This window comes from Sphaerodactylus townsendi, linkage group LG05 (assembly GCF_021028975.2).
Source record: "Sphaerodactylus townsendi isolate TG3544 linkage group LG05, MPM_Stown_v2.3, whole genome shotgun sequence".
Lineage (NCBI taxonomy): Eukaryota > Metazoa > Chordata > Lepidosauria > Squamata > Sphaerodactylidae > Sphaerodactylus > Sphaerodactylus townsendi.
This window is the reverse complement of record NC_059429.1, coordinates 136,248,769-136,263,611: the sequence shown is the minus strand read 5'-3', so window position 1 is coordinate 136,263,611 and position 14,843 is coordinate 136,248,769. Positions and strand designations below refer to the sequence as shown.

General features: G+C 52.1%; 1 protein-coding gene across 1 annotated transcript in view; it reads right to left on the bottom strand.

Annotated features, from left to right (window-relative positions):
- Window positions 1–12,308, bottom strand: part of DNMT3B (DNA methyltransferase 3 beta) — a 73,189-nt gene extending 60,881 nt beyond the window's left edge. Inside the window, 1 exon segment of the mRNA XM_048497166.1 lies at window positions 12,190–12,308. The gene's annotated coding sequence lies outside the window, so the exon portion shown is untranslated.
- Window positions 12,309–14,843: the final 2,535 nt, after the last annotated feature.

Genomic DNA, 14,843 nt, shown 5'->3' with positions numbered 1-14,843 from the left:
TTGCTAGTGGAGCCAGGGAGGATCCCCCCCCCCAAAACCCAGACAGCATGGGGGGGGGGGGGAATGCAAAATCGCACCATCACACATACATACCCACACTAGCATTGTTCTCAGAAGATCCAAATTCCTGCAAGCTGAGAAGGGCACCGCCCGGCCGAGCACACTACATCCATCACCAGCTCAGAGGCCCAAGGCCGTAGTTTTTAGCCCAAAGAAGAGTGATATTTTAGGTTAGGGAAAGGAGGTCTCGCCCTCTCGTTCAGCGATGCAGGACAGTGGCAATTCTGCATGACCGTTGGATCGGATCGGGCCCCTTCCGCACGTGCAGAATAAGGCACTTTTAAAAAATGTTTTATGGTACAAGAGTCAGAGGATAACAAAAATCAATGCATGAATATTGAAATAATTAACTCAACTGCTCCATCAATTCCATATAATCCATGCAAAATTGTCCTAACGTTTCGTCTATTTAATAATATCCTCCTCTAATACAATGCGTTGCTATTCTTGTCCTATGTCAGTGACGGCGAACCTTTTCGAGACCGAGTGCCCAAACTGCAACCCCAAACCCACTGATTTATCGCAAAGTGCCAACACGGCCATTTAACTTGAATACTGAGGTTTTCGTTTAGAAAAAACGGTTGGCTCCGAGGCATGTGTTACTTGGGAGTAAGTTTGGTGGTAGTCGGTGGCTTTGCTTTGAAGCAACCGTGCAACTTTTCCAACGCGAGAATCACGACCCTAGGAGGGTTTTCTCAGAAGCAAGCCCCATTGGCAGCAACCGAGCTTACTCCCAGGTAAAGGATCGTGCTTTAGTTCTTCGCATGAAAATCAGAGAGGTTTAACAGCGCTTAACAGGGTTACCTACACTGCTTCCCCAAAACTAGGTCTTAGGTTTAATGCTAATAATCGAGCCCAGCGGCCCAGGCCAGCTAGATGTGTGTGTGTGGGGGGGCACTCTGTTTGCACGTGCCCACAGAGAGGGATCTGAGTGCCACCTCTGGCACCCGTGCCATAGGTTCGCCACCACTGTCCTATGTAAACCATCCACCCATCTCCTCTGTATCCCCACCCCCACCCCCACCCCGGACTTCCACTCTACATTCCTTATATATAACATTTCTCTAATTAAAACAAAAAGTTAACATTTTATTAAATCCCCTCTCTTAAATCATTAATATCCACAGAATAAGGCACTTTCGATCCACTGTTTCAACTGTTTGCCAGTGGATTTTGCTATTCCGCACAGCTTCAAAGTGCATTGAAAGTGGATTGAAAGTGCATTATTCTGCATGTGCGGAGGGGGCCTTGGCTCCGACACCAAACGGGAGTGTGGCTTTTGTTGCAAAATTTGGACTGTCTGGATGAGAAGAGAATGCAGAAAGGGACGTCCCCTGGATCTGGTCACGGCTCACGCTTAGGGCCTGGCTCCCAGTGAGTCACAGATAAGATGAGGACCTCAAAACATCCAGAGTTTCCAACATCGATATCTGTACCGCCCTGACAATGCTGATAAGGGGTCTGTTTTTTTGGCGGAAGGGGGCTCTGCTTCATGGCAGCTAAACAGTTAATCGGGCTGCCCGTACCAAACGGTTTGCAAATTTAATGCAAGATAATGCCCTGTGATCTACACTGCTGGAAGGGTATCCCACTGTGACACTCTACTTTGATTAAAGGGTCGTGTAACGGCTTTGCTTTAGTTTTGGGTTTTGGTCTCTGGTTGGTTCCAGACTTTTCCAATCGTAACCCTATTTCACTGTTTTTTAAATGTCCCCTCCTGCAAACAGTATGGACGCCCCCCCGCCCCCCCCCCTTCCTTGCTTTGCTCCCTGGTGCTCTTGCTCCCTATTTTATAATCTGTTTTTGCATATTTATTACTATTTTTAGGGAGGAGTTTGGCTGCTCCCTTCTTTTGGGGGTGGTTTTTAAAGGAATTGGATTGCGGGACGCCATTTTTATTGTTATTGTTTTGACCGCTGTTTACATGGTTTTAATGGTTTTAACCCATTTTGGTATATATATGGTCACTATTGCGACCCTTGTTATATATTGTACATAGATTATGTTGTGCACCGCCCAGAGCCCCTTGGGGATTGGGCGGTCTATAAATCTAAATAATAAATAAATAAATAAATAATTCCGCTATAGTGGATTATTTATTTATTTATTTATTTATTTATTTAATATACCACCCCATCCTCGAAGGGCTCTGGGCGGTGTACAGCATAAAACAGTATACGTAAAAACAACATAAATACAATTTCCATAAACACACTTAAAACAGTAATTGTTTCCAAAAAAAGGCGTCTCACGAAAGCCTTACTTAAACTAAAACTTAAACTGAAATAATTTTAAATTGAAGAATGCATTCACACAGGATGTACCATTTAGCCTGCCAATTTTAGAACACTTTAAAATGTTCACAACAGCGTTCAACAGCCCTTGCAGGATATATTCAGACGGGAGGGGGGTGGAGATAAATTGCCACCTGGTCAATTTGGTGGCACAGCCACGATTCGAACTCATAATTTCCTGCGCTGTTTAGCCATACCACAGAACTCTGAACTAACAAAACCACCCAGCGCATTTTTATCCGGCCTGTTCTTCAAGGAGCCTGGGGCTGCATACGTGCTCTTCCCTTTCATGTTATCTCCTTACAACAACCCTACGCAGTAGGCACACTGGAGAGAAAGCAGCCCAAGGTCACCCACGGCGATGTGGGATTTAACTTGGATCTCCCAGTTCCCAGACAAACCTGCTACAAGGGTCGGATATGACATAAATGTGACTTGGTTGGGCCGGGGTCTGTGAGGGGGTGGCTCCCTTGTCTGGCCCCAGAATGGCACCGGGGGGGGGGGGTGCCTGGCCTGGCGAGCCCGCAGTGGGGTGGGATGGCTACCTTGAGAGGTTTCTCAGACCCAAGAGTCAGCTAACTCCCCTTTGCTCCTGATCTAGTCCACTGAACGTGGGAGGTTTCCTCAGCTGACTGTTGGGTCTGATAAGCCCCCTCGAGGGGCCAGATCCAACCCACAGGACGCATGTTTGACACCCCTGCCCTAGACCAACACGCTAACCACTGCGCATGCTGGCTCTCAAAATGCCACCATCCTGTTTTTATATCTACTTAGCATGACCTACTTCTCAGTCTGGTTCAATGTTTTCCCACTGATAATTTGAACATTATGTAAAAATGCAGTGACTTTTCAACAATCACGAACCAACAATCCCATATTCGTCCAGTGAGAATGTGTACCATAAGAATACTGATAATTTCCTTGTTACTGTGTGATATTTTTAGTATTGCAGAAATTCACAGTAATATTACGTGTAATTCTTAACTGGGCCCTAGAGCAGTGATAGCGAACCTTTTCGAGACCGAGTGCCCAAATTGCAACCCAAAACCCACTTATTTATCACCAAGAGCCAACCCGGCAATTTAACCTGAATACTGAGGTTTTAGTTTAGAAAAAACAGTTGGCTCCGAGGCGTGGGTTACTCAGGAGTAAGCTTGGTGGTAGTCGGTGGCTTTGCTTTGAAGCAACCGTGCAACTCTTCCAACGGGTGAATCATGACCCTAGGAGGGTTTACTCAGAAGCAAGCCCCATTGCCAGCAACCAAGCTTACTCCCAGGTAAAGGATCATGCTTCAGTTCTTCGCTTAAAAATCAGTGGGGTTTAACAGCACTTAACAGGGTTACCTACACTGCTTCCCCAAAACTAGGTCTTAGGTGTAATGCTAATAATCGAGCCCAGCGGCCCAGGCCAGCCTAGATGTGTGTGGGGGCACTCTATGCGTGCCCACAGAGAGGGCTCTGAGTGCCACCTCTGGCACTCGTGCAATAGGTTCGCCAACACTGCCCTAGAGTATGGATCAAAAAATCCACATAGGCCAGGGACAAAACAGGTAAATAGGTACGTAGGTCCGCTGGTAGGTGAGTGAGAGGCATGGAAAGGGGAGAAGTTGGGTGCTGTCAGGGGGAGGGAGAAAAGAAATAGTGTGCGCAGGGGGGTATGCGGAAAATGGGATGCTCTCTGCCAATCCTGGGCTCATTCCGCACATGCAGAATAATGCACTTTCAAACTGCTTTCAGTGCTCTTTGAAGCTGTGCAGAATGGCAAAATCCACTTGCAAAGAGTTGTGAAAGTGGTTTGAAAATGCATTATTTTGCGTGTGCGGAAGGGGCCCTTGAGAGCCCCATTTTTTGTATAGCTGAATGTGTACCTGTGAAGCATTACAGCAACTGAATGTGTACCTGTGCAGCATTACAGCAAACCATACAGGTATGCCCCCATGAATAATCAAGGGGCACTTCCTCGTGGTTTTCCATGAGCCTTGGAGAAGCACGCACACGACAGAAAACATTATAGGTGAGCATGTGTACATGTTGAACTCAGTGGCATCAAAATTACAGGGCTGCCACGGTCCAAAATCCAAATTCGCAGCTCACTCTCCCAACCGTGGCTCCTTCGTGCCTCTTTGCAGGCTCACATGCACCAAATTCCTACTCCGAGTTGCGGCGCTGAACACAGGATCCGCAACTGCACGCAGCAGAACATTTGGCCGGCTCCACCACCGAACTAGCACCGTGCAAGCTCACAATTTCACTGCTTGGACCCCTTAGGAGATACCTGTGCCGCCTTCACAGCCTTCCCTCGCGCTCAGATTCCCCCCCCCCCCGCCCATCCCCAGCCAGATTCCCCCCACCCCCAGCCAGGATGTGGCTAGACTTCCACCTGGTCTCCCAACTTCCCTCCTTCAACTCTTGCCGGAGTGACGCCATTACCTGAAGGCTCCGAGCGCCCGGAAACTTCTGTTTTAGAGTTTCAAACACACGCCCCCCTCCTCTTCCTGCCTCGGGCACAGGAATTAGTGGGGGGTTCTCAAACCACTAGCTCAGTGGTGGCGAACCTATGGCACGGGTGCCAGAGGTGGCACTCAGAGCCCTCTCTGTGGACACACGCAGAGTGCCCCCCCCCCCCCCACATCTAGCTGGCCTGGGCCGCTGGGATCAATTATTAGCACACAGCCATACAGCCTGGAAACCACACAGCACCCCAGTGATTCCGGCCATGAAAGCCTTTGACAATATATTAGCATTAAACCTAAGACCTAGTTTTGGGGAAGCAGCGTTGTTAGCCCTGTGAAGCGCTGTTAAACCCCACTGATTTTCACGCGAAGAACTAAAGAGCGATCCTTTACCTGGGAGCAAGCTCGGTTGCTGGCAATGGGGCTTGCTTCGGAGTAAACCCTCCTAGGGTCGTGATTCACCCGTTGGAAGAGTTGAACAGTTGCTTCAAAGCAAAGCCACCGACTACCATCAAGCTTACTCCTGAGTAACGCACGCCTCGGAGCCAACCGTTTTGTCTAAACTAAAACCTCAGTATTCAGGTTGAGTTGCCGTGTTGGCGCTTTGCGATAAATAAGTGGGTTTTGGGTTGCAGTTTGGGCACTCGGTCTCGAAAAGGTTCGCCATCACTGCACGAGCTGGAATCAACCAAGGGCACCGTTTGTATATACATACACCCCCAAAGCACAACTTTTTCTGCTTTCTCTTAGGCTTGCTGAGGCGTCCGATCTTTAAACCACTGGAAGCAACTTTTCGGGTTATGCGCAGGTCTTTTCCTGAAAGCTCGCGTGTGCGTTTTAAAAGCAAATTGGTCCCCAAGAGCGTGGCGCGGCTCATGCTCCGGTTACCAAATTTGGGACCGGTTTGTATCGCCTGGCACAGCTGTGCCCCGAATCGCAACCATGAGTACAAAACTCCACGGAGTAAGCAGTTGGCATAAAGTTGTGATGGCGAACCTATGGCACGGGTGCCAGAGGTGGCACTCAGAGCCCTCTCTGTGGGCACGCACAGAGTTCATCATTTGGGGGGGAAATAGCCCCCCACACACACACACACACATCTAGGGTGGCCTGGGCCGCTGGGCTCGATTATTAGCATTAAACCTAAGACCTAGTTTTGGGGAAGCAGCGTAGGTAACCCTGCTAAGCGCTGTAAAACCCCACTGATTTTCACGCGAAGAACAAAAGCGCGATCCTTTACCTGGGAGTAAGCTTGGTTGCTGGCAATGGGGCTTGCTTCTGAGTAAACCCTCCTAGGTCGTGATTCACCCGTTGGAAGAGTTGCAAGGTTGCTTCAAAGCAAAGCCGCCGACGACCACCAAGCTTACTCCTGAGTAACGCACGCCTCGGAGCCAACTGTTTTTTCTAAACTAAAATCTCAGTATTTAGGTTAAATTGCCGTGTTGGCACTTTGCGATAAATAAGTGGGTTTTGGGTTGCAATTTGGGCACTCGGTCTCGAAAATGTTCGCCATCGCTGGCACAAAGGAACTCCCAGTGTGCTTTTCAGTTCTTCAACCTCACCAACACTCTGCCCTGACTTTCTCGTGATGTTGTTCAAATCACAGCATGCAAAGAGTTGCAAAGCAACAACACACCACGGGCCAATTGACGTACCTCCCTCGATGGCTGCCTGCAAGCAACACCGAGCCATTTGTCACTATGAATCACCACGGGCTCATCGCAAAAGTAGCAAGAACAAGACAAGTAAAAAGACAGCAGAGTCACAAAGGCAGAAGAAGAGTTTGGATTTATTCCCTACTTTTCTCAACTATGGCCCCTTTCGCACATGCAAAATAATGTGTTTTCAAACCACTTTCACAACTGCTTGCAAGTAGATTTTGCCATTCCGCACAGCTTCAAAGAGCATTGAAACCAGTTTGAAAGTGCATTATTCTGCATGTGCGGAAGGAGCCCATGAAGTCTCAAAGCGGCTTACAAGCTCCTTTCCCTTCCTCTCTGCACAACAGACACCCTGTGAGGTCAGTGGGGCCGAGAGAGTTCTAAGAGAACTGTGGCTCACCCAAGGTCACCCAGCAGGCTTCATGTGGAAGAGCGGGGAATCGAACTCAGTACTCCAGATTGGAGTCCACCTGCTCCTATCCGCTACACCACGCTGGCTCTCTTAAATCATACATGAAAAAAATAACATTGACAAATGCGTAGTTGTACCTGCTTTAAATCTGCCAGGTAGACAGTGGTGGCGAACCTTTGGCACTCCAGATGTTATGGACTACAATTCCTATCAGCCCCTGAATTGACCATGCTGGCAGGGGCTGATGGGAATTGTAGTCCATAACATCTGGAGCGCCAAAGGTTCGCCACCACGGTTCTAGGCCTACCCGTGGTGGCGAACCTTTGGCACTCCAGATGTTATGGACTACAATTCCCATCAGCCCCTGAATTGACCATGCTGGCAGGGGCTGATGGGAATTGTAGTCCATAACATCTGGAGTGCCAAAGGCTCGCCACCACGGGCCTAGAATCAAGGGTCCAAGCCACAACCCAAAAGAGAACACAGCCTACTGAAAGGGTAACAGATTTTATCACACCCAGCAGGCTTCATGTGCAGGACCGGGGGAACAAATCCAGTTGTCAGATGAAAGTCTGCCACTCATACGGAGGAGTGGGGAATCAGACCCACTTCTCCAGATTGGAGTCCACCACTTTTAGCATTACACCACACTAGAGAGCAGCAGTGGCATAGGAGGTTAAGAGCTCGTGTATCTAATCTGGAGGAACCGGGTTTGATTCCCAGCTCTGCCGCCTGAGCTGTGGAGGCTTCTCTGGGGAATTCAGATTAGCCTGTGCACTCCCACACACGCCAGCTGGGTGACCTTGGGCTAGTCACAGTTTCTCGGAGCTCTCTCAGCCCCACCTACCTCACAGGGTGTTTGTTGTGAGGGGGGAAGGGCAAGGAGGTTGTCAGCCCCTTTGAGTCTCCTGCAGGAGAGAAAGTGGGGATAGAAATCCAAACTCTTCTTCTAGATCTCAGCGCACGGAACTGTTAATGCTCTCCCTCCAGGCAGACCAATAAAACAGCTGCATTTTCAAAGCATGCTGATCTGAAGAACTTTCAAACCCCTCTCCTTACCAAGTCCTGCAAAGTAGAGTAGGGTGTCCCCATCGGGATCTCCAATGGGTGCCAACATGTCCATCCACAACGTTTCCAGTGCCCACAAAGTGCTTTTGGGAAATGGGCGGGGCCAAGTTCGGCTTTTGCCCAGCAAGGCTTTTGATCAATGAGCAGGTTTTTTAAACATCTAGTTTTGGCAGTAGCTGGCACCTCCACCCTGCGTGACTGATGTTATGCTGCAACAATTGTTGCAGCCGCCATTTTGTTGCTGTGCCCACGGTGCCCTGTCAGAAACCGCAATGCGCCTGCCGGCTCAGAAAGATCGGGGACCCCTGTACTAGAGCCGTGGTGGCGAACCTTTGGCACTCCAGATGTTATGGGCCCCTTCCGCACATGCAGAATAATGCACTTTCAATCCACTTTCACAACTGTTTGCAAGTGGGTTTTGCTATTTCGCCCGACCGCAAAGTGGATTGAAAGTGCATTATTCTGCGTGTGCGGAAGGGGCCATGGACTACTATTCCCATCAGCCCCTGCCAGCATGGCCAATTGGCCATGCTGGCAGCGGTTGATGGGAATTGTAGTCCGTAACATCTGGAGTGCCAAAGGTTCGCCACCACTGTCCTAGAGTGGCATACAGCAAAGGCTCTTGGGAAACTCCCCACCCTCTTATGCGTTCCCAGCGCTGCCTTCTCATTTATCATATAGTCAGACGGGCTTTTCACACAAAGAGCATTAGGATGCCGAGCAGAGGCGCAAGTTCTGACACCCCTTTTCCGAACATGCAGAATAACACACTTTCGATCCACTTCCAATGCACTTTGCAGCTGGATTTTACCGTGCGGAAGAGCCAAATCCACTTGCAAACCATCATGAAAGCACATTGAACGTGCATTATTCCACATGTGCGGAAAAGGGCCTGAGTTGGGAAATTCTGGACATGCGGGGGTCGAATCCGGGGAGGGCTGGGTTGGAGACCTTAGCTGGGTATAACCCCCGAGAGTCCACCATTTAAAGCAGCCATCTTTTCAAGGAAGACTGATTTCTGTTCTTCGGAGATCCGTTTTAATTCCCAAAGAACTACAGGCCCAGCCTGGAGATTGGCAACCCAAATGTAAATGGCCCATGGCAATCCCAGCAGTGGCGTAGGAGGTTAGGAGCTCGTGTATCTAATCTGGAGGAACCGGGTTTGATTCCCCACTCTGCCATACTTCTCGAGGCTGCGGGAGGCTTATCGGGGGATTCAGATTAGCCTGTGCACTCCCACACATGCCAGCTGGGTGACCTTGGGCTAGTCACAGCTTCTCGGAGCTCTCTCAGCCCCACCTACCTCACAGGGTGTTTGTTGTGAGCGGGGAAGGGCAAGGAGATTGTCAGCCCCTTTGAGTCTCCTGCAGGAGAGAAAGGGGGGATATAAATCCAAACTCTTCTTCTTCTTCTTCTTAATTTAAAATCAATTGTTTTGGTAATTTATCACCCACCTAAATAAGATTGCAGCCTCCCCGGAGAGATAAGTTTGGATGCATTTGAATGGGCCATTCCTTCCTTTGCAAATAGTTCTCAGTTATTCATCTGGATTTTTTTAAAAATCCCAGTGGAGATCAATGTTGTTTCAATTGATTCGCCGCCTTTTGCAACTGTCTCAGAGCAGGTCAGGATCAAAACCAAAATAAAGTCCTTCGCAAACACAGTAATAAACAGGATGGAGTGAACGATCGAGGGCAATCGGAAGTCAATGGTGGAGGACGGCAGTCGGCAAATGAAACAGCGGATAAAATGAATGCTAGCTGAACACGTTGGAAAAACAGGATTCGAATCCAGTTGCACTGCGGCAACCTGAAAGATTTCAAAGCCTGTTTTCGAGAGTCAAAGATCCTTTCAGCACAAAAGCTCACACAGTGAAAATCCCATTAGTGCGACTAGACTCGAACCCAGCTCTTCTACTCCAGAGCAACAGGGCTATATCCTCTGAACCCTACTAGGGTCACCCTGAAAATACACTTGAAATAATAGATTGATTACCCTATTTCCCCGAGTATAAGACATCTCCTGAAAATAAGACGTAGTAGAGGTTTCGCTAAAGTGTGAAATATAAGGCATCCCCCAAAAGTAAGACGTAGCAAAGTTTTTGTTTGGAAGCATGCCCGACGAACAGAACACAGAAAGATAAGAACATTCCCTGAAAATAAGACATAGCGCATCTTTGGGAGTAAAAATTAATATAAGACAGTGTCTTATTTTCGGGGAAACACGGTATTCTAAAATATGTATTGTCGAAGGCTTTCACGGCCGGATTCAACTGGTTGTGGTGGGTCTTCCGGGCTGCGTGGCCGTGGTCTGGTAGGCCTTGTTCCTGCAGATGCAGGCAAAACGTTAGGAACAAGATCCACCAGACCATGGCCACGTGGCCCGGAAAACCCACCAGAACCAGTATTCTGAAATCGGGGGAAATGGAGCCAGGTGCTTTATTTCAAGCCTGCATATTGGACTATCGAATTAGAAATGTGGGTGTTTTGGGGAACCACCTCTGCCATCCTAAAGCCATGTGACAAATTACCTATTTCCATGGCTATCGATAGGATTACTCACAAAACAAGCTATGCGGAGGCCCCCAATCCTGGATGAAGGCGGCTAACCTTGAGGTTGGGAAATCCCTATAGATCTCAGGAACTGGGTTTGATTCCCAGCTCTGCCGCCTGAGCTGTGGAGGCTTCTCTGGGGAATTCAGATTAGCCTGTGCACTCCCACACACGCCAGCTGGGTGACCTTGGGCTAGTCACAGTTCTTCGGAGCTCTCTCGGCCCCACCTACCTCACAGGGTGTTTGTTGTGAGGGGGGAAGGGCAAGGAGATTGTCAGCCCCTTTGAGTCTCCTGCAGGAGAGAAAGGGGGGGGGGGGTATAAATCCAAACTCTTCTCCTTCTCCTTCTAATGCCATAAGGTCCACCTTCCGAGCAGGGATTTCCTCCCGGAGAACAGATCTCTGTCGCCGGAGGATCAGTTCTGATTTCAACAGATCTTCGACCTGATCTGGAGGCTGGGACCCCGAAGTCGAACGGGTGCATTTTTGCCTATATATGTCGCCCTGGAGGGACGGGGTCCAGCCACGCGAAGGATGCCCTCCGGGCATTTCTTTGCAAAGGAACTATTTCTTTCTGCCAAGACTTCACTAGCCGGAGGGGCTGCTGGGCTACTAAAAACAGGTGGGGCCCCCAGTAAAAACTCTTTGTAAGCCCAGAGGTTCTGCAATGGGGCGAGGGCAACACTGCTGCTTTTTTGTGCACCTTAAAGACCGAGAGATTCTCTGGGGTGGCAGAGGCTTTCCGGGAGCATGGCGATGGGTTTGTGGGTGCATGAAGCCCCCCAAAGCTGGCGCCGGTCCAAACCTGGGGGTCTCGCAGGTTCTGCAAGAGGGCTTTTCCAAGGGGCTGTTCTTCCCTGGAGCAACCAAGGTGGTGTTGGGGGGGGGTGTTGGGGGCAAGAACCCTCCCTGCCCCCCAGGGTGCCCTGGCTGGTGGTCCGCTCTGGTCAAGCCACTGCCACGCCGCCCGCCCGCCGGGGGGGGGGGGGGGTTGTGGAGGGAGGGGGGAAGGCACACGTGGCTCCCCGCCCCTGCTGGGCCACACCGCTTGGCCATTGTTCGGAGCCAGCTCGTTCCCACCCCAGAACCACAATGGGGCGGGGGGGGGGGAGAGAGAGGGAGGCTGCGCCCAAAGGCTTCCTGGGATCGCCCTGCTTTGCTCTCCGGGGGGTCAGGATGGGGCGCAGTGGAGCAAGCAAGCCCCGCCTTGCCCGACTGGCCCCGAGGCAGGGATCGGGGCCGCCGCCTGGAAGTCTCTGCCGCGGACGGGCCGTTTGGACTGGGGGGGGGAAGGTCTCTCTTCCTCCGTGCCTCAGTTTCCCTCCTGCCCACCCGCGTGGCCTGCCCGGGGAGGTCGCCCCCGACGCGCGATCCAAAGGGAGGGAGGGGGCGCGCAGAGGGAGCGCGCGGGATTCCCCGTCCGAAGGAGCGCCCGGCAGCCCCGTCGGGGTTCCCCCGGAGGAAGGACGCAGCGGAGGGTCCCGGTTGGCTGGTTCGCCTCCGGGCACGGGCGTCCCTCTCCATTCCCGACCAGGCGCCCCACCCCCACCCCCACCCCCCGAGCCGTCGGGGATCCTCGGCCGGCGCCTCCCCGGAGCGCCCCCGCCTCCCCCGCCTCGCGCCTGCCCACCGGGATCGCGCCGACCCCCGAACCCCCCCCCCCGACACCCCCCCCCCAGCCCCGCTCACCTCGCCTCCTGCGCCCGGGTCCGGCCACGCTCGCCGACGGACAAGCCCCGGCCCAGGCTGGCTCGGGCGCCTGAACCCTCCCTCGCCCAAGTGGCGGGCTGGCCCGACGGCCCCTCCTCCCGGGGGAGGGCACCGCGCCGCCCTGCCCTGCCCTGCCCGCCCCTCCCCTCCCGGGGCCGGTCCCAGGCAGCCAGAGGCGGATCCGCAGGTGACCGCGCCGGCGCCTCCTGCTTGGCCGGCCCCCCCCCGCCCCAGCTTGGCGCCCCGGGACCCCCAGCGACCCCCCCCCCCGACTGGAGCAGAGCGGGAAAGGAGCCCGGGCTGCCCGCGACCCCCCCAGCCCCACCTTGAGTGCTCGCAGGCGTCTTCCCTGTTCTCACCGTGCGCAAGGACGGGATCCCCTGGCAAGGGACTGCTCGAGTCCATCATGGAGGGGGGGGGGCCCGGACCGGACCGGCCCAGCCTGGCCCCAGCGGCTCAGATCTCAGGAGCTAAGCAAGGGCGGACCCTGGTTAATACCTGGGTGGGGGCCACCAAGCAAGCCCAGGGTTACCTGACAGAGGCAGGCTGTGGCAAACCACCTCTGCTCATCGGGCTTACAGGACAGCCCAGACTAGCCTGGTCTTATCAGATCGGAGCCAAGCAGAGTCAGCCCTGGCTAGTGTTTGGAAGGGAGGCCACCAAGCAAGCCCAGGGTTGCCACGCAGAGGCAGGCTGTGGCAAACCACCTCTGTTCATTGGGCCTGCAGGACAGCCCACACTAGCCTGATCTTATCAGATCAGAGCTAAGCAGAGTCAGCCCTGGCTAGTGTTTGGAAGGGAGGCCACCAAGCAAGCCCAGGGTTGCCACGCAGAGGCAGGCTGTGGCAAACCACCTCTGTTCATTGGGCCTGCAGGACAGCCCACACTAGCCTGATCTTATCAGATCAGAGCTAAGCAGAGTCAGCCCTGGCTAGTGTTTGGATGGGAGGCCACCAAGGAAGGCCAGGGTTGCCACGCAGAGGCAGGCTGTGGCAAACCACCTCTGGTCATGGGGCCTACAGGACAGCCCACACTAGCCTGATCTTATCAGAGCTAAGCAGAGTCAGCCCTGGCTAGTGTTTGGATGGGAGGCCACCAAGCAAGCCCAGGGTTGCTACGCAGAGACAGCGCATGGCAAACTACCTTTGTTCATCTGGTCAAATCTCAGCAGCTAAGCAAGGGGGGACTTGGTTAGTATCTGGGTGGGGGGCCACCAGCAAGCCCACGGTTGCTACAGAGAGGTAGGCAGTGGCAAACCACCTCGCTTCATCTGGCCTGATCTGGATGGCCCAGGCTAGTCCAGTCTCCTCCGATCTTTGAAACTAAACAGGTTAGGCTCTGGTTAGTATTTAGATGGGAGACCACCAATCCTTTTGAAAGTCCAAGTATGTAACGTCTATCAGTCACCTTTATTCATCCATAACCTTGGATGTGTGGCCAGCGTGGTGTCGTGGTTAAAAGCAGATACACTCTAATTTGGAGAACTGGGTTCGATTCCCCGCTCTGCCACTTGAGCTGTGGAGGCTTATCTGGGGAACCAGATTAGCTTGTGCTCTCCAACACATGCCAGCTGGGTGACCTCAGGCTAGTTACAGTTCTTCGGAGCTCTCTCAGCCTCACAGGGTGTTGTTGTGGGGAGAAGGGCAAGGAGCTTGTCAGCCCCTTTGAGTCTCCTCAAAGCATTAGATTTAGAATCCGCCCACCCCCGGAGGGCTCTGGGCGGTGTACAAACCATCCACCATGGGAGCCCAGTGGCTACTACCTGCGGTTCTTTGGTCTGGATAGCTGGAGGGAAAACATTCATTCATTCATTCATTCATTCATTCATTCATTCATTCATTCATTCATTCATTCATACATATCTTTATTTTATTTATGGACTGCCTTTCTCACTGAGGCTGAAGGCTGATTACATTAGTAGTTAAGCTAATCAGGTTCAACTCTGTGGAGTTTCTCCAGATGTTCATGGATTCATACTTCCCTTACTCAGCCCCTGCCAATATGCTTTGGGCTAATTGGCTAAGTGCGCGGCAAGGTCTGGATGGGACGGTAGTCCATGAACATCTGAAGAGCCGCAGGTTGCAGACCCCTGGTGTAAACTGATAGGGTTAAGCATCTCATAAACAATGTTGGTTATTTACTCACAATTTATACTCTGCCCTCCTCCTCACTGGGCACCTGCATCATTCTGACCTCCCTTTTTATTCTCACAACAACCCTGTGAAGTAGGTTATGCTCAGTTTGCACGATGGGCCCAAGGCCACCCAGCAAATCTCATGGGAGAGCGAGGAACTGAAGCTGGGTTTCCTCGACACCTCAATCCGTCCATCACTGGCTCTCCATGTTCAGGAACCTTGGCATCTCCAGTGCTGGACCACAGCCCCGCCAGCATGGCTAATTACCGCGCTGGCAGGCTGATGGGAATTGTAGTCTGCGTCATCTGGAGGCTAAAAGGTTCAGCTTACCACGCCATAGTAGGGATAGTCTGTTCCAGATGCTATAATTGATACTCATTATCAGCCCCTGCCAGCATGGCTAATTGGCCATGCTGGCAGGGCTGATGGGAATTGTAGTCCATAACATCTGGAGTGCCAAAGGTTCGCCACCACGGCCATAGGGCCATAGTGGCGAAC